The 23,576-nt window shown below is 37.1% G+C and overlaps 1 protein-coding gene across 1 annotated transcript in view; it reads right to left on the reverse strand.

Annotated features, from left to right (window-relative positions):
• LOC145259858 (uncharacterized) overlaps nucleotides 1–23,576 on the reverse strand; it is a 1,597,463-nt gene that overhangs the window by 1,005,372 nt on the left and 568,515 nt on the right. The gene's annotated exons all lie outside the window — the stretch shown is intronic.

Below are 23,576 nucleotides of genomic sequence, written 5' to 3' on the forward strand. Positions count from 1 at the left end.
CCTGATCTCATCCCGGCTGTGCTATTAGAAAAGTGCTCCGCCTAAGTAGCTCCAGTTCTCTCCAAACTTTACAACAAATGCCTTAATGAATCTTGCTTTCCTGCCTGCTGGAAAACTGCTTCTGTAGCACCAGTTTTCAAGAATTCTGGCGAAAGAACTGACCCAGTAAATTATCACCCCATTAGCCTCCTTCCACTTTTCGCCAAAATATTTGAGACAATAATTAACCAAGCTCTAGTCCATCACCTTACAGATGCTAAACTTCTGACTAACCAACAATATGGATTTAGACAAGCCCGTTCAACAGCAGACATCCTAACTGTAATCTCAGAATGTATATACCAGTCACTGGACAAAGCGGGGGAGGGTAGAGTGGTAGCTCTAGATATATCTAAGGCTTTTGACAGGGTATGGCATGAAGGTCTTCTCAGGAAAATCAGATCATATGGCATCACTGGAAGAATACTTAACATAATTAAATCCTTCTTAGATAAGAGAAAAATCCAGGTTGTCTTCAACGGTCGTACATCCAAACAATACGATATACATGCAGGAATGCCTCAGGGGTCTATCCTGGGACCTCTGTTATTCCTAATATTCATAAATGACCTCCCTGACAAAATTGTCTGTGAGATGGGTATATATGCTGACGACACCACACTCTATATCAGACATGAAAGGAAAACAAATGAACACATATCTAAAGAAATGGCAGAAGCACTAGAGGAAGACCTCCGATCTGTAGTGGAATGGGGACATAAATGGATGGTCACATTCAATGCTGCCAAGACTAAACTCGTTTCCTTCAATAATTACAAGAAACCTTCTCTACTACCAATAGCAATGGCCAATAACTCTTTATCTGAAAGTATATCCTTTAAACTCCTCGGCCTAACACTCTCAGGAAACATGAGTTGGAACAATTACATTGAGAGTATCGCCAGGACCGCTGCAAAGAAGGTAGGTTCTCTCTACCATGCTAGAAAGATACTAACGCCCGAAAGTATTCTATACCTCTATAAGGCCATCATTCGCCCATGTATGGAGTATTGTTGTCATATTTGGGCTGGTGCATCTGCCACTAGTCTCTCGCTCCTAGACAAGGTTTAAAAGAGAGTCGCCAATCTGATAGGTCCTGAACTGTCATCTTAACTTCAGCCCCTGTCCCATCGACGAAATGTTGCATCACTCTGCCTTTTCTACAAGTACTTTAACGGTGAATGCTCTGACGAACTGCAAGCACTTGTGCCTCCTCGACGTAAATACCCCCGACAAACCCAACAAGCAGCTAAATCCCACCCCTTCACAGTAGAGATCTCTAGATGTAAAAGAGCCTTTTACTTCAGTAGTTTCTTCCCCAGGACCACTAGACTTTGGAATTCCCTGCCGGGTCTCTGCTTCCTCAACTGTACTGACATGCAGAAGGTCAAGTGTAACGTGAACCGACATCTTGTTGGCCAACTCCCTACACAGTACCATTGATGCCTATGTCCCTGATAGTAGCCTCCTACAACAAAGTGGCAATATGCCTTGTTTGGGGGTGAAAATATTAAAAAAAAAGAAAGAAAAAAAGAGTGATGGAAGCACGAGTAAAGTTGAATATCGTACGTCACTCTTTTCTTTCTTTCGCTTTCATATTTCTTTATTCAAGTAAAAAGAAATTAAAATGCGATAAAAATGAAGACGTCCTTCTACGCGCATCAAGAGTGCCGAGTGCAATGGGTCAGGCTTCCACATTTTGCTCTCTCTCTCTCTCTCTCTCTCTCTCTCTCTCTCTCTCTCTCTCTCTCTCTCTCTCTCTCTTGAATTTCCGCTTCAGTCTACCAACTTCTGGATTGATACGACTCCGAACAGCAGACAAAAATTTTTTTGTTGGTTTTGTTCTTTCCGCTGTTGCTTCCGACGTTTTCTCCAAGAGAACAATGAGTGCACGTTAAATAATTGGATTGATTTGCACAAACAGATTTTTGCAGAGAAATAATAATAAGTGCTGCTCGGTGGAGGATTACACCACTTGACCCAGACAAAGAAAAAACATTAACTTTTCTATTTTCAATTTAAATATTTTACATGCGTTCATGCATTTCTATGAGAGACTTCCGATAGCCGGTCTGTCACGGTAAAGTTTCAAACAGCATTTTTATTTGACGACTCATGATTAAGTTTGGAATAGTATTTTCCTTGCAATGTCACACTAAAATCTGAAATAGCATTTTCTTTCTTTTTTTCAAACTTAAATTTAAAATAATATTTTCCTTCTTTCTTTTTTTTTTGTCAAACTTAAATGTAAAACAGAATTTTCTTTATATTATTTAATTGGAATTCATTATCGAGATGAGTATTGTTTTATTAATTTTATTTATTTCGGACTATTATCCTCATCTTTTCTTAGTGGTTCCACGACGTTTCGGCCAACTATTCCTCTGGCCTTCGTCATAGGAACATTCGGTACGGACCCGACGACGGAAGATAATAAAAAACATGAATTTATAAGACCAAAAAAATCAACCTTGATCGCCCTTCGGGGGCCGTGGCGCAGTTGATAGAGACGTTGAATCTCTATGGTTCCAGGTGAGAATTGTCTAAATATAGTCGTTTCAATCCTACCCAAAGCCGGCCAGAGGCTTACTTGGCCAAAACGTGGTGAGACGATAACTACGGAAGGCAGTAATTGCAGTGAATGCAGTAAGGGGATCCAGAGTTCCTATCCGTTGTGGTTACCACCTGACGAAGGTCAGAGGAATAGTTGGCCGAAACGTCGTGAAACAACTAAGAAAAAGATGAGGTTAATGGCCCGCAATGAATAAAATTGATACGAATTTTCTTTCTTTTGTCAGACTTAATTTTGAAATTGCACCTTCGTTGTCATGTCTTTTTTTTTCCTATGTTCCTTTCTCTAATTATTTCCGTTTTTAGAACGTTCTTTATTCTGTCACACTTAAACTTGAAATAGCATTTTCTTTTTTTTTTTTTTTGTTAAACTTAAGTTTAAAATAGCATTTTCTTTTTTTTTTTGTTAAACTTAAGTTTAAAATAGTATTTTCTTTTTTTTTGTCAAGCTTAAGTTTAAAATAGCATTTTCTTTCTTTTGTCAAACTTAAGTTTAAAATTGTATTTTCTTTTTTTTTTTTTGTCAAACTTAAGTTTAAAATAGCATTTTGTTTCTTTTGTCAAACTTAAGTTTAAAATAGTATTTTCTTTTTTTTTTTGTCAAACTTAAGTTTAAAATAGCATTTTCTTTCTTTTGTCAAACTTAAGTTTAAAATTGCATTTTCTTTTTTTTTGTCAAACTTAAGTTTAAAATAGCATTTTGTTTCTTTTGTCAAACTTAAGTTTAAAATAGTATTTTCTTTTTTTTTGTCAAACTTAAGTTTAAAATAGTATTTTCTTTCTTTTGTCAAACTTAAGTTTAAAATAGCATTTTCTTTTTTTTTGTCAAACTTAAGTTTAAAATAGCATTTTGTTTCTTTTGTCAAACTTAAGTTTAAAATAGCATTTTGTTTCTTTTGTCAAACTTAAGTTTAAAATAGCATTTTCTTTCTTTTGTCAAACTTAGGTTTAAAATAGTATTTTCTTTTTGTTTGTCAAACTTAAGTTTAAAATAGCATTTTCTTTTTTTTTTGTCAAACTTAAGTTTAAAATAGCATTTTCTTTCTTTTGTCAAACTTAAGTTTAAAATAGTATTTTCTTTTTGTTTGTCAAACTTTATATACATTGATCTGATTCTGACTGCTGCAATAATAATAATAATTCTGATTTCGTTTATGAACGTCTCTCTGGAAAGGGATGAGATTCATTTCCAGAGGATTTCCCTTAATCCTGGCTTCAAACCAGAAGCTTCAAAGATCAAGGGTTTTCCTAAGGATGTTGGTGGTACCTATAATTGCAGAGGTTTAAAGGCCACCTAAAACATCGGGGATTTGTAGTTTTTTCAATTGTCCTTCCAGACGACTTGATACTACTCCTAGTGTACTAACTACGACCTGGATTATTTGTGTTTTAACCTCCGTGTATTCGCCTTATCTTCAAGGCCAATGGAGCATAATTGCTCCACTTCTCATTCTCCTTCTCTCTCACATTCTTGTCCCAGGGTACTGAGAAGTCTACAATCTGCCAGTTGTTTGAGACCTTGTCAATGACGACCAAATCCGGACGATTATGTTCCAATTGTTTGGTCGTTATGACACTTTTGTCCCACCATACCTCTACCTTGCTATCCTCACTTGTTCTCACTTCATCAGGCACCTCCTCAAACCATTTTCCAGCACACTTCACCCCAACCCTCTTACACACCTCCCAATATATCCGGAGTCCCATCAGATCGTGTCTTTTGCGGTACACTCTCTGGGGCAGTCCACTACACCCTGCTACAAGGTGCGCAATTGACTTTGAGGTCTTACCACAAATCCGGCATTCTACAGCAACTTCCTCTTCTAGAACCACTTTTTTGAACAATCACGTTCCTAATGCTTGCTCTTGTGCTGCACAAATAAAAGCTTCAGTACTCTTAGCCAGATACCCAGCTCTAAGCCATTGCCATGATCTTTCATCAGCCACTTCTACTATATCCTTGAAGAACCTTCCATGCATTTTCTTCCTAGCCAGTTCCTCTGCCCTTTCTCTATCCATACGTTACACATAATCAGTCTTGGTCTCACATACCTCCACTTCATTGGCCACAACCTTAAGCATCCACTCCTCACTTCATACCACATGTTCCTTCAACGACATCTCCTAGGTTCTAACACAATCTTTTACACTTTTCAATCCTCTCCCACTATCTTTCCTCTTTTGATACAGCCTTGCTACGCTACTCTGAATGTGAAATATACCAAACATTGCTAAAACTATCCTTGTTTTGATATCCATAGCATGCAAATCTTTATCAGACCATTCTAAAATTCTTGCACTGTATCTCAAAACACTGACTGCCCATGCATTTACTGCTTTCATTAGGTTTCCTCCATGCAGTTTCGACTTTGCAATTAGTTTCACTCTTCTAAGATACTCCTTCCTGATTTTTTCCTTCATTTCTCTATTCATGATACCTACACCTCCCAGCACTCCTAAATACTTATATCCTGTATCTTCTATTTCTTTCATGATTTCTCCATTTGGCAGCACTATTCCATTCGAATGAACCTTTACTTCTCTTTTCATCACCAGCACCACACATTTACTAATCCCAAACTCCATCCCAATGTCTTCTGAGTATGTCCCACACGATCACGATGTACCAGTCTCTCCATTTCCTTTTCATTTCTACCGAATATTTTCAAATCATCCATAAACAATAGATGGTTGAGCCGTCTGTCACCAGATCCAAAGTTATACCCCAATTTTTCTCTCTTCAAGAGGATGCTCAGTGGCATTATTATCATTACAAAAAGAAGTGGCGATAACGAATCTCCTTGAAATATCCCACGTTTAATGTCAACCTGCCCCATCTCCTCTCTTTTTGCTGTCAGCACCATTTTCCATTGAGCCATACTTGTCTCCAAAAGCCCTACCAAATTCTCAGTAACCTTCATCATCAATAGTGTTTCACGTATCCATGAATGAGGAACCATGTCATAAGCCTTTCTGTAATCGATCCATGCTACGCTCAGATTCCTCTTCTTCTTCTTCGCATCCTGCATTATTGCTTTACCAATTAGTAGTTGCTCTTTAGTACCTCTCGAACCTTTCTGGCACCCCTTTTGTTCGTCAGGAAAAACACCATTACTCTCTAGATGTTCATAAATTTTCTCCGCAAATATTCCAGTCAACATTTTCCACATCAATGGCAGACATGTAATTGGTCTATAATTATTGACATCTGTTCCTTTTGCAGGATCTTTCCTAATCCGTGTTGTTCTTCCCTTCACAAGCCAATCAGGGACATCTCCCGACTCTACAACCCTTTTCAGAGCAGCAGCTATAGGTGGATAAAGGCATGGGAACTGTTTAAACCAGGAGCCCATCACGCCATCTGGACCAGGTGCCTTCCAGTTTGTCATCCTTAACGTCATCGATAGTTATCTCAACGTTCTTCATCTGCTGCATTTCTGATAGCCTTTCTCTGACCTCTCCCAACCAGCTAGCCTTCTCATTATATCGCCCTTTGACAGACCAAATCCCACTCCAGAACTTCCTTGCATCTTTTGCATTTGGAGTGTTGTTATTTCCCACTTGTTTACTACCATTTAATTCTTTATACATTTGAGACTTATTGTTCTGGAAAAGGTTGTTCTGCCAAAATGCAACACTTTTTCCAACAAAGTTCCTAATTTTCATACCACCAGTGTGGACCTTCTCTTTCAACATGGTTAGAACGTTCATTGTTCCTTTTTCCAGCAATTTATACCTCCTTTCCAACTCGTCCTTGGCTCTCTGTCCTAGTTTAACTTCTTTTCTTATTTCTTCGATTCTACCAATGTATTTCCGCCACCTTTTAATACTTTCTTCAAGCCGCCTCTGCCAGTGTGGCCTTCTATCCTTCATTTCTTCCTTTTTCTTCTGTAATAAGCCAAGACGATTCGCAATAACATATGACGCTGTATACAGAAGCCTGTTAAGTTCCGTAATCGATATGTTCTTTCTTATGATGTTGTGAATTACTCCTTGTACTATTTTTACCTCGTTTTTCACCTTCCGCCTATCACTACTATTCATACTTGGAATCTCTATGATATCGTCTCTAAGAAGAACCTCTCTTAACTTCTGAAATACTTCTTTTTCTACAGAAGTCAAGGTTCAAACTTCATAACCACTTCTCCATATATCTGCTCCTTTCACTGGCTCCATTGTCTCAGAGTCAATGATCTCATCTGCCTTAGATCCTTCAAACTCCTTCTCATCACTTCCCCTACCAATAGAATTCTAAGTTGTCCGCCTCCCATCATCGCTTACATTTCCCTTCTGCACTTCCACTCTCTCAGTGCTTTCATCAGAGCTAGTTTCATCAATTTTACTTTCGTTATTCATTTTATTCCTAACCATCCATTCAATCTCTTCTCTTGCAATCACTGAAAGTAGGTTGTTATTTTTAATTTGTTTTAACTGGGATACCAAACTCGCGACACTTCTAGTTCCTCCTCCTCTCGATTCCCATTCTTCCTTCACTTTTCGGATATATCCACCAGATTTGGTACTTCCACTTCTTACAAAGCATTCGCACAGTACTCTTCTTTCCTCATACGTCCACGCTTTTTTTTTTACATTCCTGTTCCAACTCCCTTCGTGTCTTGGGACCCTCTCTGGCAATTCTCACCCCCCCCTATATCCAACCACATCCTCAGAATTTTGAACAGTTGTATGATGACGACAGGACCTACCCTGTTGACCAGTGGGACACCTACCTGACTTGAGACTATCACAAGATGCTCTAGCCTCATTCACATCGTTATTTTCAATATTTTGATTTGACATTCTCCCATAAATGGGGTTAGTGAATTTAAGGTTACACCACCACCGATAGTGATAGTTTGATCGAGATATTATCTCTAGGAGGGTTCCCCACCAAGGTCAAAGATCCCCTCCTGACCTTTTTACCCCATCACAACCACTATTCCCATTACCACCATCAACAGCAATAGAAATAAAATCTACAATGATAATGGAAACACTAATATCGGTAGCAATAATATTAATAGCAAAAACAACAATAGCAATGACAGCAAAAAACAACACCTACCATTGCAGCTACAGTAATAATAAAAACATACCACCACTACCACCACCACTACTACTACTACTACTACTAGTAATAATATTAGTGATAATAGTAATAACCAATAAAGTATTTTTTTAAATAATAATGATAATGATAATAATAATGATAATAATAAAAATTATAATAATAATAATAATAATAATAATAATAATAATAATAATAATAATAATAATAATTTCAGTTAGAAAAGCTTACTTTGTTTGTTTGTTTTTTTTTTTAACTCCTCTGCCGATGTTGCTTTTGGCCAGAAAAATGTACAAAAAAACAGAAACATAAAACATCCAAACATGTGAAAGACAATTCCTCGTTCAACCGTGAATTCAAGTTTTAAATTCAGTTAGAAACGCTTCCCCCCTCCTCCTCTGCTATTTTTTAAAACTCCGCCGCTGATGTTGCTGACGACCGGAAAAATGTACACAAAAACAGAAACATAAAACATCCAAACATGTGTAAGACAATTGCTTGTTTAACCATGAATTTCACGTTCAAATTAAAATTTCGGTTAGAAACTCTTACTTGTTTCGTTTGCTATTTTTTAAACTCCACCACTGTTGTCGCTTTTGGCCGGAAAAAAATGCAAAGAAAGACAGAAACATAAAACATCCGAACATGTGTAAGTCAATTCCTTGTTTAAGCATGATAATAATAATAATAATAATAATAATAATAATAATAATAATAATAATAATCTGACCACAGGGTGAATATCAAAGAAAAGGAGAAATGGAGCAAATACACAGAGCTAGCCAGAGAGCTGAAAGGGATATGGAAGAAGAAGCAAATCAAAATAATACCTATAATAGTAGGAGCACTAGGAACAATCCCGAAAAAATTGGAAAAAAGAATGGGAGAAATTGGAATCAAAGGAATGACTGGAAAAATACAATGAACAAAAATCATGAAAACAGCTGATATATTTTTTAAAAAACCTTGAATGTAGAGACTAACACAGAGGAGCAACAAACGCGGGCCAGACAAACTGCTGCAGAGGCAAAACATGAAACGCCACATAGAACCAAGAACATTGAAGCTGTATATCTATAAGTTCTCTAACCCCATCCCCTTATCCATTACCACATCACTGTCCCTCCACCCCCAAAAAAGAGTGAGACCAAATAGCCAAGTAGAATCAAGAAGAAGGGAAAGACCGAGGAACTGACCAGACCTCCGCCAGATAAATGCGAAAAGAACTGGGACCTTTGGGAGGCTTATTACCACTCAAATTCCGGTGAAGACAAATAGCCGCTGCCAACGAGAAGTCAATGTCAAGCATCTGTTGCGATAATGCAAATTTATTTGCATATACTATCGAAAGAGGTGGCGTGTACTGGAAATCTAGGGAGACTTGTTGTTACTCAGCTTCCAGGGAACACCACAGGCTGTTTTCAAGGAGAGATCTTTGATAACCTGTGTGAAAGCTCATTGTGAGCCAATAATAATAATAACCAACGACATGGAAGTACTGTCAATAGTTTCTCCTGCTCTCTCTCTCTCCTTCTCTCTTTCTTTCTCTCTCTCTCCCTCTCTCTTTCTTTCTCTCTCTCCCTCTCTCTTTCTTTCTCTCTACCTACCTACCTACCTACCTAAAACTAAATAAAACTTCCATGAGCAAAGTTTTTTTGTAGAACTGCCCGTCTGCAAACAAAATACCACATGGCTGCTTCCTAGCTAACTACAACATGGTTGTTTTAAAGTCCAATGTAAACAAATTTTTGATGATCTGCCTTCTTAATTTAATTCTATCCAATCACGACCAGCATTACCAATCATCTCGATGTTGTCTTACCATTCACTTAACACTCAAGCAACCCTTATCCTCGAGTGGACTCTGGGCCTTGATAAATCGTGATACCTTAGTAAAAACAAAAAGTAAAATAAAGACATGAAAGGAATATAACATAAAATTATAGAAATTTGATAAACTCACCTCCTCCACTTAAATAAACAGACACATCGGCTGATCCCATACAAAATATGAAGATTCAAGGAGGATAAAAGACCAGGGAGGAAGATCACTAACCAGACTTCCACTATATAAAAGCAAAGAGTTTTGGGGATCTTGCTATCGAAATCCCAAATAAAACCAATGATCAGTGCCAGTGAAAAATCAATGGGAACAGCTGTTATGATAACACAAAGTCATTTGCAATGGTTATCAAAAGAAGTGGAGAGTACTGGAAATCTGGGGAGACTCACTATCACCCAGATTCCAAGGAACACCGCTGGTTGTTATCAGTGAGTTGGTGATCATCTGTGAGAGAACGCCTAGTAAAGACCTCAGCCTCAACTGATACGACACAAAATAGTCATGAAGAGTCAAGGAGGATGAGAAAAGCGAGGAGGAAGAATACTAATCAAAACTCAACTGGAAGAGTGCAGAGTGCAAATCTCAGAGCGAGAAATCAATGGTAAGCAGCTGTTGCGATAAAGTAAAGTCATTTGTAATGATTATCAAAAGAAGTGGAGAGTACTGAAAATCTAGGAAAAGTCATTGTCAGACAGATCCCAGGGAGCACCACAGGTTATTATCATTGAATAATCTCTGATGATGACCTGTATTAGAACTTCTAGTGAATAATAATCATAATAATAATAATAATAATAATAATAATAATAATAATAATAATAATAATCATGAAAACAGCTGAAATGTTAAGAAAAACCCTTGAATGTGGAAACTAACACACAGCAGCAACAAGTGCGGGCCAGAAAAACTGCTGCAGAGGCAAAACATGAAACACTACATGGAACCAAGAACACTGAAGCCACATATCTATAAGTTCTCTAACCCAACCCTACTCCCATTGTCACATCACTGCCCCCCCCCAAAAAAAAGTAGAGTCAAGAAGGAAAAAAAGACGATGACCTGACCAGACCTCCGCCGAATAAGTGCAAAGAGAACTGGGACCTTGTTGAGGCTTATTGCCACTCAAATTCCAGCAAAGACCAATAGCTGCTGCCAACGAGAAATCAATGGCAAGCAGCTGTTGCGATAATGCAAATTTATTTGCAAATGTTATCGAAAGAGGTGGAGAATACTGAAAACTTGGTGAAACTTGTTGTCACACAGCTTCCAGTGAACACCACAGGCTATTTTCAGAGAAAGATCTCTGAAGACCTGTGTGAAAGCTCCTTGTGAGCCAATAATAATAATAATAATAATAATAATAATAATAATGACAATAATAATAATGACAATAATAATAATGACAATAATAGTAATAATTTGCAATAATGCAAATACATCTGCAAAGGTTATCCAAAGAGGTGGGGAGTACTGGAAATCTGTGGAGACTTGCTGTCACTCAGATACCAGAGAACACCACAGATTGTTCTTAAAGATAAATCTTTGATGATAGCCTGTGTGACTACTCCTCGTGAGTAAATACTGATAATAATAATACTTGGGTAACAGTTATGAAGTGGCGAGACAAAAAATCACTGGAAGATAAGCAGAAATACAAGGAAAGACTCGAAGCAGAAAAGTTGACAGAGTTGGGAAGAATGAAACTTCATTGTCAGTTTGAACAAGATACCAAAGGAACTAAAATGTCAGGACACATGGAATATTCTGTCTAAAAGTAACTTGAAAAGAGGGACGGAAGATCTTATATTTGCTGCTCAAGAGCAGGCACTAAATCTAAATGCAATCAATAGAAACATCTTCAGGAACGACTGTTCTGATAAGTGCAGGCTGTGTGGTGTAACTCTTGAAACAGCGTCACACATTGTTAGTGCATGTTCTATGCTTGCTCAAAAAGAGTACAAATATTGTCATGACAAAGTATGTGCAAATTTGCACTGAGGTTTGTGCAAAACGTTTGGAATCCAAGTGACGGACAATTGGTTCCAACATCATCCAGGAGCAGTAGTGAAAAATGAGGACTTTATGAGTCTCTGGAATTTCATGATTCAGTGTGATTGAGACATAACTCACAGGAAACCGAATATTGCAGTTGTGAATAAAAATACCAATGAATGTCAAATTATTAATATTGCAGTTGTGAATAAAAATACCAATGGATGTCAAATTATTGATATTGCAGTTGGGAATAAAAATACCAATGAATGTCAAATTATTAATATTGCAGTTGTGAATAAAAATACCAATGAATGTCAAATTATTAATATTGCAGTTGTGAATAAAAATACCAATGAATGTCAAATTATTAATATTGCAGTTGTGAATACAAATACCAATGAATGTCAAATTATTAATATTGCAGTTGTGAATAAAAATACCAATGAATGTCAAATTATTACTGTGGAAAAATAATAAACGCCATCAACTTCGCAGGCAAGAAGAATCCGAAACTATAGAATCAGAAACTGAGGATGAAGATTGTTAGATTGTGGAATAAGAAAACTTCCATCGTGCCAATCATCATAGGTGCGCTTGGCTCAATTCCAGATGATCTTGAGAAATAGTTGAACTCCTTGGGAATCAAATACAACATCACCGTACTCCAGAAGTCAATTCTGCTTGGCAAAGCAAACATCCTACGCCAGGTGCTTTCCATCTAATTGACTCTTTGACTATGCTCACTAGTTTTGATGTAAAAGTCCAATCTTAAGTGAAAAAAAAACAGTTAAAAACATCACAACACTGTGAAGTTAATGAACACAATAATAATAATAATAATAATAATAATAATAATAATTTCATAGATGAAAGAATAAACCATCTAATGTACATGGACGACCTGAAATTTTTGCAAGAAACAAAAAGGAACAAGAGGCACTAATAAACACAACCAGAATCTTCAGCCAGAATATCCAAATGGAATTCGGTATGGAAAAGTGTACATTGTGAGTTATAAGAAGGGGAAAACCAGAGGCAACAAAATGTATGGAACTGCCCAACCAAGTGGAGATGAGGGCACTAAGTGAACATGACACCTACAAATATTTCGGAGTTTTGGAAGTGTAGAGTTGACACAAAGACAAAATCAAAGCATCAGAAATGAAAGAGAAAATTGGAAATACTCCTGAAGAACAAGAAAACCTCTAGAAACTAAACTAGATAGTAGAAACCTAATAAAAAATATAAACACGGGGGTGGTATCACTAGTAAGATACTCTGGACCGTGTTTAGGATGGACCAAAGAAGAACCTAGGCATCTCAGCCAGAAGACCAAGACACTTGTGACCATGCATAATGCATTGTACTCAAACGATGATATTAACTGATTCTAAGTAAAAAAGAAAAGTGGAAGAAGATTGGCTTGTGCTTGGCATAAAAAAGAATTAGAAAAATACGTAATGCAGAATAGAGAAAGGATAATTAATGCAACAAGAGACATTGAAAAAATGAAGAAGACAGAAAACAGAGAGGTAAAAGATAAGACAAGAAAAGAAAAATAGTGAGAGAAACCGCAACACGGTCAATTCATAAGGATGACAGAAGATGAGACGAACGAAAAAACTAGGACATGGCTAGGAAAAGGAAATCCAAGTATAGAGACTTAATTCCTAATAACAGCTACACAAGACAACGCAATTAGAACCAACCACATCAAAGCAAAAATCAACAAGACACAAGAAAACAGCAAATGCAAACTCTGTGAACAAACAGATGAAACAATAAACCACATTACAAGTGAATGCCGCCAACTGGCCGCAAAAGAATATAAGGGTAGACACGATCAAGTAAGGAAGGCAGTACACTGGGAATTATGCAGACAACTGCATCTTGAACACCCAAACAAATGGTATGAGCACAAACCGGCAGCAATATTTGAACTAGATGAAAATCACAAAATTCTATGGGACATGGACGTACAAACAGATCAACCAATTCTAGCAAAATGACCAAACGTTATAATTGTTAACAAGAAGGAAAAGTCCTGTCAGATTGTAGATTTTGCCGTTCCAGCAGACCACAAAGTGTATGTCAACGAGATGAAGAAGAGGAGCAAATACACAGAAGTGGTCAGGGGGCTGAAAGGAACATGGAAGATGAAGAAAGTCAAATAACACTAACAATAGATGGAGCACTAGGAAAAATCCCGAATAAATTAAAAAAAAGTAATAAATAAGAGATTGGAATTAGAGGGATGCTTGAGTAGATGCAATGGAAAAAAATTATGAAAACAGTTGAAATATTAAGGAAAATCCTTGAATGCAGAAGCTAATACTTATTAGCTACTAACGTTTACTAGATATATAGAAAGTACAACAGAATCAAAGGGAAAAGATTAGTGTTGGGACAATTAATCGGAATCAGAAATCAGAAAAATCGGAAGATTTGGGAGTATCGGCATAGGTATCGGAATCGGAAAAATTAATGCCCATTTTCCGAAGCCAAAACATTCTTATAATTGACCTTCATTATTTGATTTTGTTTAAAGTAAAATCTTCCATTGCTGGTAATAATGATAAAATAATAAATATTTATTGATTTTAAAATACCAGTAAAGTTAAAATCGATAGATCATCCTCCACAAGTGTATTTTGACGTTTAGGAAAATATCTGCATATTTAACATGTGCTTTTTTTTTTTTTTACGAAAATCGGGGAAAATAACAATTTTATAATAAAACAATTAGAGATTTTTAAAGAATCGGAATTGGTAATTGTATCGGAATCGGGAATTTAGTACGGAATCGGTAATTGTATTGGAATCGGGGAAAATATTGGAATCATCCCATCACTAGAAAAGATAGAGGAACATTACATGAAATAAAGAAAACTGAAACTGTAATAATTGTAAGTTAACCTACCCCCCACAAATAAGAACAAAGTGTCACTATCAATTGGCACCACACCAAATAGTCATGAAGGGTCAAGGAGGATGGAAAGACCGAGGAGAGAAAACACTAACCAGATTTCAACTCGATGAGTAACTTGTTATTTCTTAAGCCTGCATGAAATCATTGTCATAAGCATCTTTTACAAATCTTTTGGATGCATTCTAAGAACTCCATTTACTTCCTAAGCCGCCATGTTTATACATTAATGGTTTAGTATCGTTTTATCTCGATTACGGCTTCCTCTAGCCTCTCCCTCTTGGATAGGGTCCAAAAAATAGTTTTCAATCAAATAAGTCCCACTTTGTCAACTAAGCTCAAGCCCCTGTCCCATCGCTGCAGTATTGTATCTCTGTGCCTATCTTACAGATATTTTAGTGGAATGTGCTCTGATGAACTCGTTGCACGTATCCCCTTGATGTACATATCTCCAACAAACTTGCTTAGCAACAAAATCTCACCCATTCACTGTTGAGGCCCCTAAATGCCAGAAAGCTTTCTACTTAAATGGTTTCTTCCCTCAAACAGCTAGATATTGGAATTTTCTTCCCACTACCTACTTCTCTGACTGTACTGATATGCAGAAGTTTAAATGCAACGTAAATCAACCTCTATTAATCTTTCCTAGGCATAGTCCCAAACAGTAGCACCTTACGTCCAAGTGACGATATGTCTTGTTGGAAGGGAATGTGGGTAAAAAAAAAATTATGATCCTCACAAGTAGACATAACCGTTGTGGCAAACTGTTTTGTTCTGGGAACTAATTTTATCCGTTCTGGGACGGGTATTCTCCTAGTTTAAGTACAAGAGTCGGTTAAGGCAAAAATTCTGGGGAAGACTGAAGTTAAGCTGCTCTGGTCAGATGACATTAATGTAGTCTCATCTGAGCAGATTGGTTAGGTGAAATCGATGCGGTTTTTCTGCCGTGGTGGAAGACATAGGAGAAAGAGAGGTTCCATTTAGAAACCCAACTTAAATTGCTATTTTTCTATATTCTTTGTTTCTGTTTTTCAATTAAGTTCTCCCACTAATTTCATCATTTGTTGTTTTTGGTTTTTTTTTTTAATTTTTTATTTTTATTATTCTTTATCCTTTTAATTTCTTTATCGTTCAAGGCAAAACGGAAGTTATGGAACACGTGATCAATTAGCATGCTGGGAACTGAGAATTGGTTTAGAAGCGGGCATGTAATTATATCGTTTTAAAAAATAGCCAACAGTAGACCCTTTCTCTCCGTCCTTCTCTTTCTCTCTCTCTCTCTTTCTTTCTCTCTTTCGCTTTCTCGCCTTCTCTCTCTTTGTCTATCTTCCTCTCTTTATCTATCGTCCCTCCCCTACACTCTATCTCCCTCTTCTTTTTTCCCTTTATTTATCAATCGTCCTTCCTTCCTTCCTCTCTCTCTCTCTCTCTCCTCCCTCTCTCTTTCTCTCTACCTCTCTCTCTTCCTGCCTCTTTCTCCCTCTTTCTCTCTCTTCCCCCTTCCCTTTTCCTCTTATATACTTCCTGGATTTTCATGTTATCATCTCACTTCTCTCTCTCTCTCTCTCTCTCTCTCTCTCTCTCTCTCTCTCTCTCTCTCTCTCTTCTCATTCTTGTATCTCTATTTTTTCTCTCTCTCTATTTATTTCTGTCCCTCCCAGAATCTCTCTCTTTCCGACTTACATCCTAACCTTAAACCGTCACTCGTGATCTGTTCTCAATATTCTCCTCATCTTTCTATCTATATTGCTCCCCTCTATCCATGCTGATTTCTCTCCCACGGCAGGAAGATGTGACACAAGGTCGAGAAAGTGGGATTTTAAAAGTCAGCATCCTAGAGAGAGAGAGAGAGAGAGAGAGAGAGAGAGAGAGAGAGAGAGAGAGAGAGAGGACACTCTTGCCTGGAAAAATTGCCTGGGAAGCCCCATTAGCATTCCCTAGTAGGGGCGCCTCAGGCGATTAGTAATAAACTAATCCTTTCAGAAAGGGTGAGAGGGCACAGCCTGAGATGATGGACCTCCTAAAACTGCAAAGAACCATACATCAAACCAACAAAGAACAACCTATCTCAACAATAGCGTTGACTCGAGTGGCTTTGCTTTTTTTCTCTCTGTATTTGTAATCTTTGTGTTACTCTTCGACTCTCTTTCTCTCTTTCTCTCTTTCTCTCTCTCTATATATATTATTTTATAAAGGAACTTTGTGTGTGTGTTGCTGTGTGTGTCTGTGGATTCTATAAAATACACAGTAGGTTCTCTACAGTGCAATGTAGGCTACAATGTACCGTGAAAATAGTCACTTCGAGAGGCATGTGAAGCTTTCTCAAGGTGCATCGCGATGGGTCCCCAAGGCTGGTTAGTACCAGATGGGTGGCCATTTGGGAATTCTACGCGCTGTATGTGCTTTTCGCTTGTATCGGCATTTGTTTCCAGTCGTCTTGAACCTCCACTTGCCACTGGTGTTCAACAATGTCGACTCAGGAGAGGTGTGGTTGGAGATTGCGCAACTTTTGCTTGAAAAAATTCACGCGCAGGCGCCCTTACAGTAGGTATCCATAGTCTGTCAAGACTCAAGGAAGCTTATATATATATATATATATGTATATATATATATATATATATATATATATATATATATTGTTTTTAAAATATAATCAATTGAATAATTATTATATATATAATAATTATTCAATTAATTATATTTTAAAAACAATATATATATATATATATATATATATGTATGTATATATATATATATATATATATATATATATATCCTTCCTGAATTTGATATTTTATTTCCTCAATTTTCATTTTTTTCTCAATCTTTTATCTCTGTTCCACCCATTCTCTCTCTCTCTCTCTCTCTCTCTCTCTCTCTCTCTTTATCTATCTATCTGTTCTGAATTTTCCTGCCATCATCTGACTTTTCATTCTCTTTACTTTTCTTTCCTCTCATGTTTGTATTTCTATTCCCCCTACGCACTCTCTCTCTCTCTCTTTCTCTTTCTTTTTTAACTTCCTATCTCTCTCATGAATTGTTCCTACTTTATTTCTTCTTTTCTATCTTTCTTTCCCTCTTTCTCTCTCCTGAATTGTTCTCTTTCTCTTTCTATTTTCATCTTCTTTTTCTTTTCTTTTTTCTTTCTTTTTCTTTTTTTTTTTTTTGACTCATGTATATGCTTACAAAGCATATCGCCACTTGGACGGAAAGGGGCTATTATTTGGGGTCATGCCTAGAAAAGATTAACAAGATATTTGTTTATGTTACATTTAAAATTCTGCATATCAGTACAGCCAGGGAAGCAGGAACGGAATTTCAAAGTCTAGCTGTTCCAAGGAAGAAACTATTAGAATAGAAAACTTTCTGGCATTTAGGGACTTATCTATCTTCCGAATTGTTCTTCTCTCTCTCTCTCTCTCTCTCTCTCTCTCTCTCTCTCTCTCTCTCTCTTTGCATTCCCATCTCTCTTTTAAGTCATACTCACTCTTCCGTTCTTTGTCACTCGATCTCTTTTCTGAATCGTTCTGTTGATCTGTCTCTTTGTCTTTCTATCTCTCTTCTCAATCTTTCTTCCTTTCTTTCTACCTATTCATTTCTCTTTATTCACCAACCGCACTTTGCTTCATCCTTTCATCTTTCCACTTCTCTTATTCCCCTCCTCCCAGACCACTCCATCCCCATCACATCTTGTCTGTTGCTTCATATCACGGGATTTCCTGGCCAAAAATTTATGAAAACAAAAATGATTCCAACAACAAATATGCAATCAATTGTGGCATCGAAAGAGGAAACGTTAGCCAAGCATTCGATGCACTTACGCTCAACATTTGGTCTTTTCACTTCCAATAATCCAATGACCGACCTGAAGAATTACCCCTCCCCCTCTTTCTCCCTCCCTCTCACTTTCTCTCCTCTCTCTTTCTCTCTATTCTTGGTCTGCCGACATCCCTCAACTCCTCTCCCGCCTCTCTCTCTCTCTCCCTCTCTCTCTCTTTCTCTCCTCTCTCTTTCTCTCTATTCTTGGTCTGCAGACATCCCTCAACTCCTCCCCCTCCATCTCTCTCCCTCTCTTTTTCCCTTCTCTTTTTCTCTCTATTCTTGGTCTGCCGACATCCCTCAACTTCTCACCCCCTCTTTCCCTCCTCCTCTCTCTCTCTTTCTCCCCTCTCTCTTTCTCTCTATTCTTGGTCTGCCAACATCCCTCAACTTCTCACCCCCTCTCTCCCTCCTCCTCTCTCTCTTTCTCCCCTCTCTCTCTTTCTCTCTATTCTTGGTCTGCCGACATCCCTCAACTTCTCACCCCCCTCTCTGTCTCTCTCTCTGCCTGTCTACCTCTTCTCTCTCTACGGTTTGTCCATATTTTTTCTTTCTTGCTTTCTCTTTCTCTCTCTCTCTCTCTCTCTCTCTATCTCTCTCTCTCTCTCTCTATATATATATATATATACACGACTTTGTACTCTTCTCTCACTGACCCTCTCCTCTCCCCGACCTGAACCCGATGGACTACTTTGTTTGGTCATATGTCAAGAACATCACAAACATGACCTCCCACAATACCAAAGCTAGCCTGATCGCCGTCATCTGCCAAACATTCATCGAGCTCCTGCCGGCACTTGTGGGAAAGGCATGCTCCCAGTTCCGGACTCATATCGAGGCAGTGATTGAGGCTGAAGGCGGCTACAATGAATAGATGTCAGCTGTACTACATAATCAAGGTACCTGAATTGATTTTTTTCAATAAAAGTTTTAAAATAAAGCTGTAGTGTTGTTTTCTTTAGGGCGACACTTTTATTGTTCCACCCTGTAAGCTTGTTCACTAAGGGCTTCTATTCACTTTTTACCCTTTTTGCATAGAACTAAATTCAACAAAATATTGTCCACTTCGATCACTTACGCCTAGCAGCTATTTTCCAAAATCTCTTCTAAGATTCTAAACATAAAGGTTTAGCATTATACCTCCATTCAGAAGGAGAAAGAAAAATGGTGCAAAACTATTCTATTTGGTTAATTAACTATTATTATTAACTATTATTATTAACTACCAAGTAATTTGCTAATTTTATAAGAAAATTTTGGTCCTCCCAAAAAAGGAAGGTGGACCTGTAAATTCGCATTGTCCGTTCATCGGTTCATCCATTCGTCTGTTCATCCGTTCGTCCGTTCGTCTGTCTGCACTTTTCTCAATAACTACACCTCAGAATTTTTTAAATTTTGCACAAATATTAAACATGATATGAGTAAAAAAAAGTAACAGAACTGATTTTCTGGAACAACTCCGGTTGCCCCTCTACATGTGCTTTTCGGGTTAAAATGGCTGACATGGGCACTTTTGTGCTTATTAAAAAAAAAAATGGTGCCTTGAATTTTTATAAAACTTTCTGAAAAGCTGTAACTAACTGATTTCTATATAATTTTGTTAGTCTATACTTCGCGATAACTCTTGGGTGTGCCCTAGGGACTCTTTTAGGGCTAATAAAAACACTCCATTTTTGGAACTATTTTACCATATTTGTCCAAAATTTTCTGTGTTTGTCTATTTAACGGTTTTGCATGGTGCTGAACTCAAATTTAAATATGTTAAGGCCTAGGGGACTTTTGGAGCTAAATGGGAGGGGGTAGGCGAATGATGGACTTAGTCATTTCTTTTTTTGCATGGTGCAGAACTCAAATTTATATATGTTAAGGCCAAAAACTGAACTGTTTGTTCATTTTCGCCGGGATTTGACCTCCCCTGAGGACTTTGGGAGATAAATGGGAAGGGGAGGAGGAGCCAAATGCTGAACTTAGTCTTTTTTTTATTCTTCGTTCACTGTGCACTCACGGATGGGGGCCATGCATGCTTCACTTGTTAATAACTATTATTATTAACTATTATTATTAACTATTATTATTAACTATCAGAATCATTCAAGTAATTTGCTAATTTTATAAGAAATTTTTGACAATTAAAATTGATCCAAATTTTAAAACAAAGGCCAAAATATTGACCCAATTCATAATTTTGAATCTATAAAAAGAACCAATAGATCATAAAATAGTATTTACCAACTTTAAAAGTAGTTTCTTTTCATCTTTTTTTTTTTAAATAACTCCATAATGGCTCGCAAGACAATAGACATTTTTTATCAAAAGAATGAGGTTGATATCAGGTTAATCTCGTTATATTTATTTTCAGAGATTTGTAGCAATTTCAGAACAAAGATGGCCGCTATCTGTTTTGCTTTCCTCCATATTTTTTTTTTCAAGATAAAACCGAAAAAATAGACGATACTTGCACAGTACACAAAAGACTTACAGGGTAAGACAATGAAACTTATCTTCTATTCAAACAATATAATAATTGAAGCAAATTATGAAATATAAATTAAATAATAAAGATCGTTCGCAATAATAGTGCATTATGTACTCACTAGGAGTTCTCACACAGATCATGATATATGATTACTAGGGCTATGACAACAGAATATTCTTTTCATTTTTTTGACTCTCGAATATATATCAGTTAATGTCTTATATCTTTTTAGATAGAGTGATGTGGTTCTCGATTGATTAACTATGTCTAAATGTGTCAGATATATACTCAGGAGTCAAAACAATGATAACAATATTCTCTTGTCATAGCCCTAGTGATTACTCATTGACAACTACCAGCGGTGTTCCCAGCAGTATGGGTGACAAAACGTTTCCACAGATTTCCAGTACTCTCGAACTCTTTCGATAACCATTGTAAATGTCTTTGCATTATAGGAATATCTGCATACCATTAGTTTCTCACTGGCAATGACTATTGCCACAAAAATGAAATTTGATGGTTTAAGCTTAAGGGATCTTAAAAGAAATAGTAATTCAGGGAATCTCGTTTAATTAGTGTCTTACAATTGTGCATCAAATTAAATGCGAATATAAAATATTTGACTTTTCAAATAGGATGCAGTGTTGATATTATGCCTTCCCTAAAAACTTTTTAAAATACTCAATTAATTGATATCTGTTATTTTTAAATTATATATGAATCCCTGATTCATAATACTTGGAATTATCTGACCGTCTGGTATCAATTGAAATGAATGGCTCTCATCTTAGGGAGGTTCCATGTTTTGACAAGCTTTTTCTGGCCTTTACTCCTGATCTGAAATGGAACACGTACATCAAATCCATTGCCAAGATGGCTGGAAAAATGGTGGGATCATTCTACCGCTCCAGTAGATATCTTACTGCCAATGCAATTCTCTACCTGTATAAGAGTCAAGTACGACTCAAAATAGAATACTGTTGCCACATCTGGGAAGGAGCTGCTCGAAGCCACCTATCCTGCCATGACAGAGTTCAAAACCGACTTCGTAGTCTAGTAGGTGATGCCCTTTTCTCTTCCCTGCAACCTCTTTCCAACAGAAGAGACGTTTGCGAGCCTGCCTCTGTACTATCATCATTTTCATGGCAAATACTCGTCTGAGCTCCAATCTATGACCCTCTCTTGCCAAAACTTTCATAAAAAACTCGTCTAGCTGAAATCACTTACAATAATTTTCCCCACTATTTATATGTGCCTAAAACTAAACATGGATTCCATGAACAAAGTTTCTTTCCTAGAACTGCACGCCTGGGGAACTCTGTTCCGTTTACCTGCTTTCTATCTGACTACAATATGGTCGTCTTCAAGCCCAATGTAAACAAATTTTTGATGAGCCATCCCCATAAATTTAATTTATCAAATTTCCACTACTAACGATTACCATGATATTGTTCCATTGAAAACTCATTAACCCTTATCCTCGAGTAACCTCCGGGGCCTTGATAAGTGGTGACTCCTTTACAAAAGTAAATATAAAATAATTCAATGTATTTACCCTGATGATATCATTCGGGAAACACCAACGTTTCTGTGTAGTCTACCTGCCATAAAGTATTTAATTCAACTCTCATTCTTCCTCCTCCTCCTCCTCCTCTCTCTCTCTCTCTTTGATTCCCAGATAACGACAGATGACCCGATGCCACGAGGAGACAATGTATTAAAATGGAATATTTTGATAACAAAAGAAATGTACTAAAATGGGAAAATAAATAGTTTAGCAAAACAAAATAATTGAAGGATATTTATATAATGGAATATTGAAATTTAGTAAGGTCGCTTTGTGTAGTAAGAGATTTCCGGATTTTAGATAAACAAAAGTTAACGTAATTAGCAATAACAAGGATGGCATTGACGTAAGACTGATCCGCTTGGTGACGTAAGATAATGAACAAAGGAAACGAGTTATGATATCAACGGAACAAACCAAGCAGTTAGACTCAGAAAGTTAATCAGTTAGAGAGCGGATGGAGATCAGTCAAGACTGACTGGAATTTAGCTCGGAATAGACTTAATCTCTTAAGTTCCACAAAACGTCTTACGGGCCAACCGATAGAAGATAGAAGATTCTAAAGAAACGCATGCAACCCCGAGGAAAGTATAACTTCACATATGGCGCTTTCTTTAGGAGAATCAATAAATCGTCTCAAACAAGGTATATTGTCACTTGGAATTTAGGATTGTGTCTAACAGGGATTTGGGGGCAGAGTTGAGCAGCGTGATGTTTGTTCACATTACATTTTAAATTCTGTAGGTTAATACGAACAAAAAAGCAGAAAATAAGGAAAAAATTCAAAAGTCTACCGGTCGGAAAGAAGAAATTATTAGAGTAGAAGGCGTTCCAGCACTTATGGACCTCTGCAGTAAAGGGGTGGAATTTTGCTGCCTCTTGAGTTAGTTGAGCGTATGTACGTCGAGGGGACACAAGTGTTATGGCTATCCTATAATTCGAAATATATATTAAAGAGTTACCACAGTCAGGTTAGAATCTTGTAATTTAAGGTTTTTAATCGTATCTTGTGTAGTTTCTGGTATTTAGCTATACAGGCAAACGCACGCATTTTCTTTTATACAATAGATTTCACATGCGAGTGTGAAATATATTTTTAAAAAAATAATGATAATACGGTTAACATCGATGAATCTAATCTTTGACCAGATCGAAGTGAAATTTCTATGAAGTAAGACTAAATGTTAAGAATCGGAAGAGGCAAGGTTGAGGTCATCGAACAATAGTCTCCTCGAGACAGTTCCGTGAATAGCATTCAGAACGAGCCAACGA

Source organism: Euprymna scolopes, chromosome 35 (genome assembly GCF_053919585.1).
Source record: "Euprymna scolopes isolate OS-2025 chromosome 35, ASM5391958v1, whole genome shotgun sequence".
Classification (NCBI taxonomy): domain Eukaryota; kingdom Metazoa; phylum Mollusca; class Cephalopoda; order Sepiida; family Sepiolidae; genus Euprymna; species Euprymna scolopes.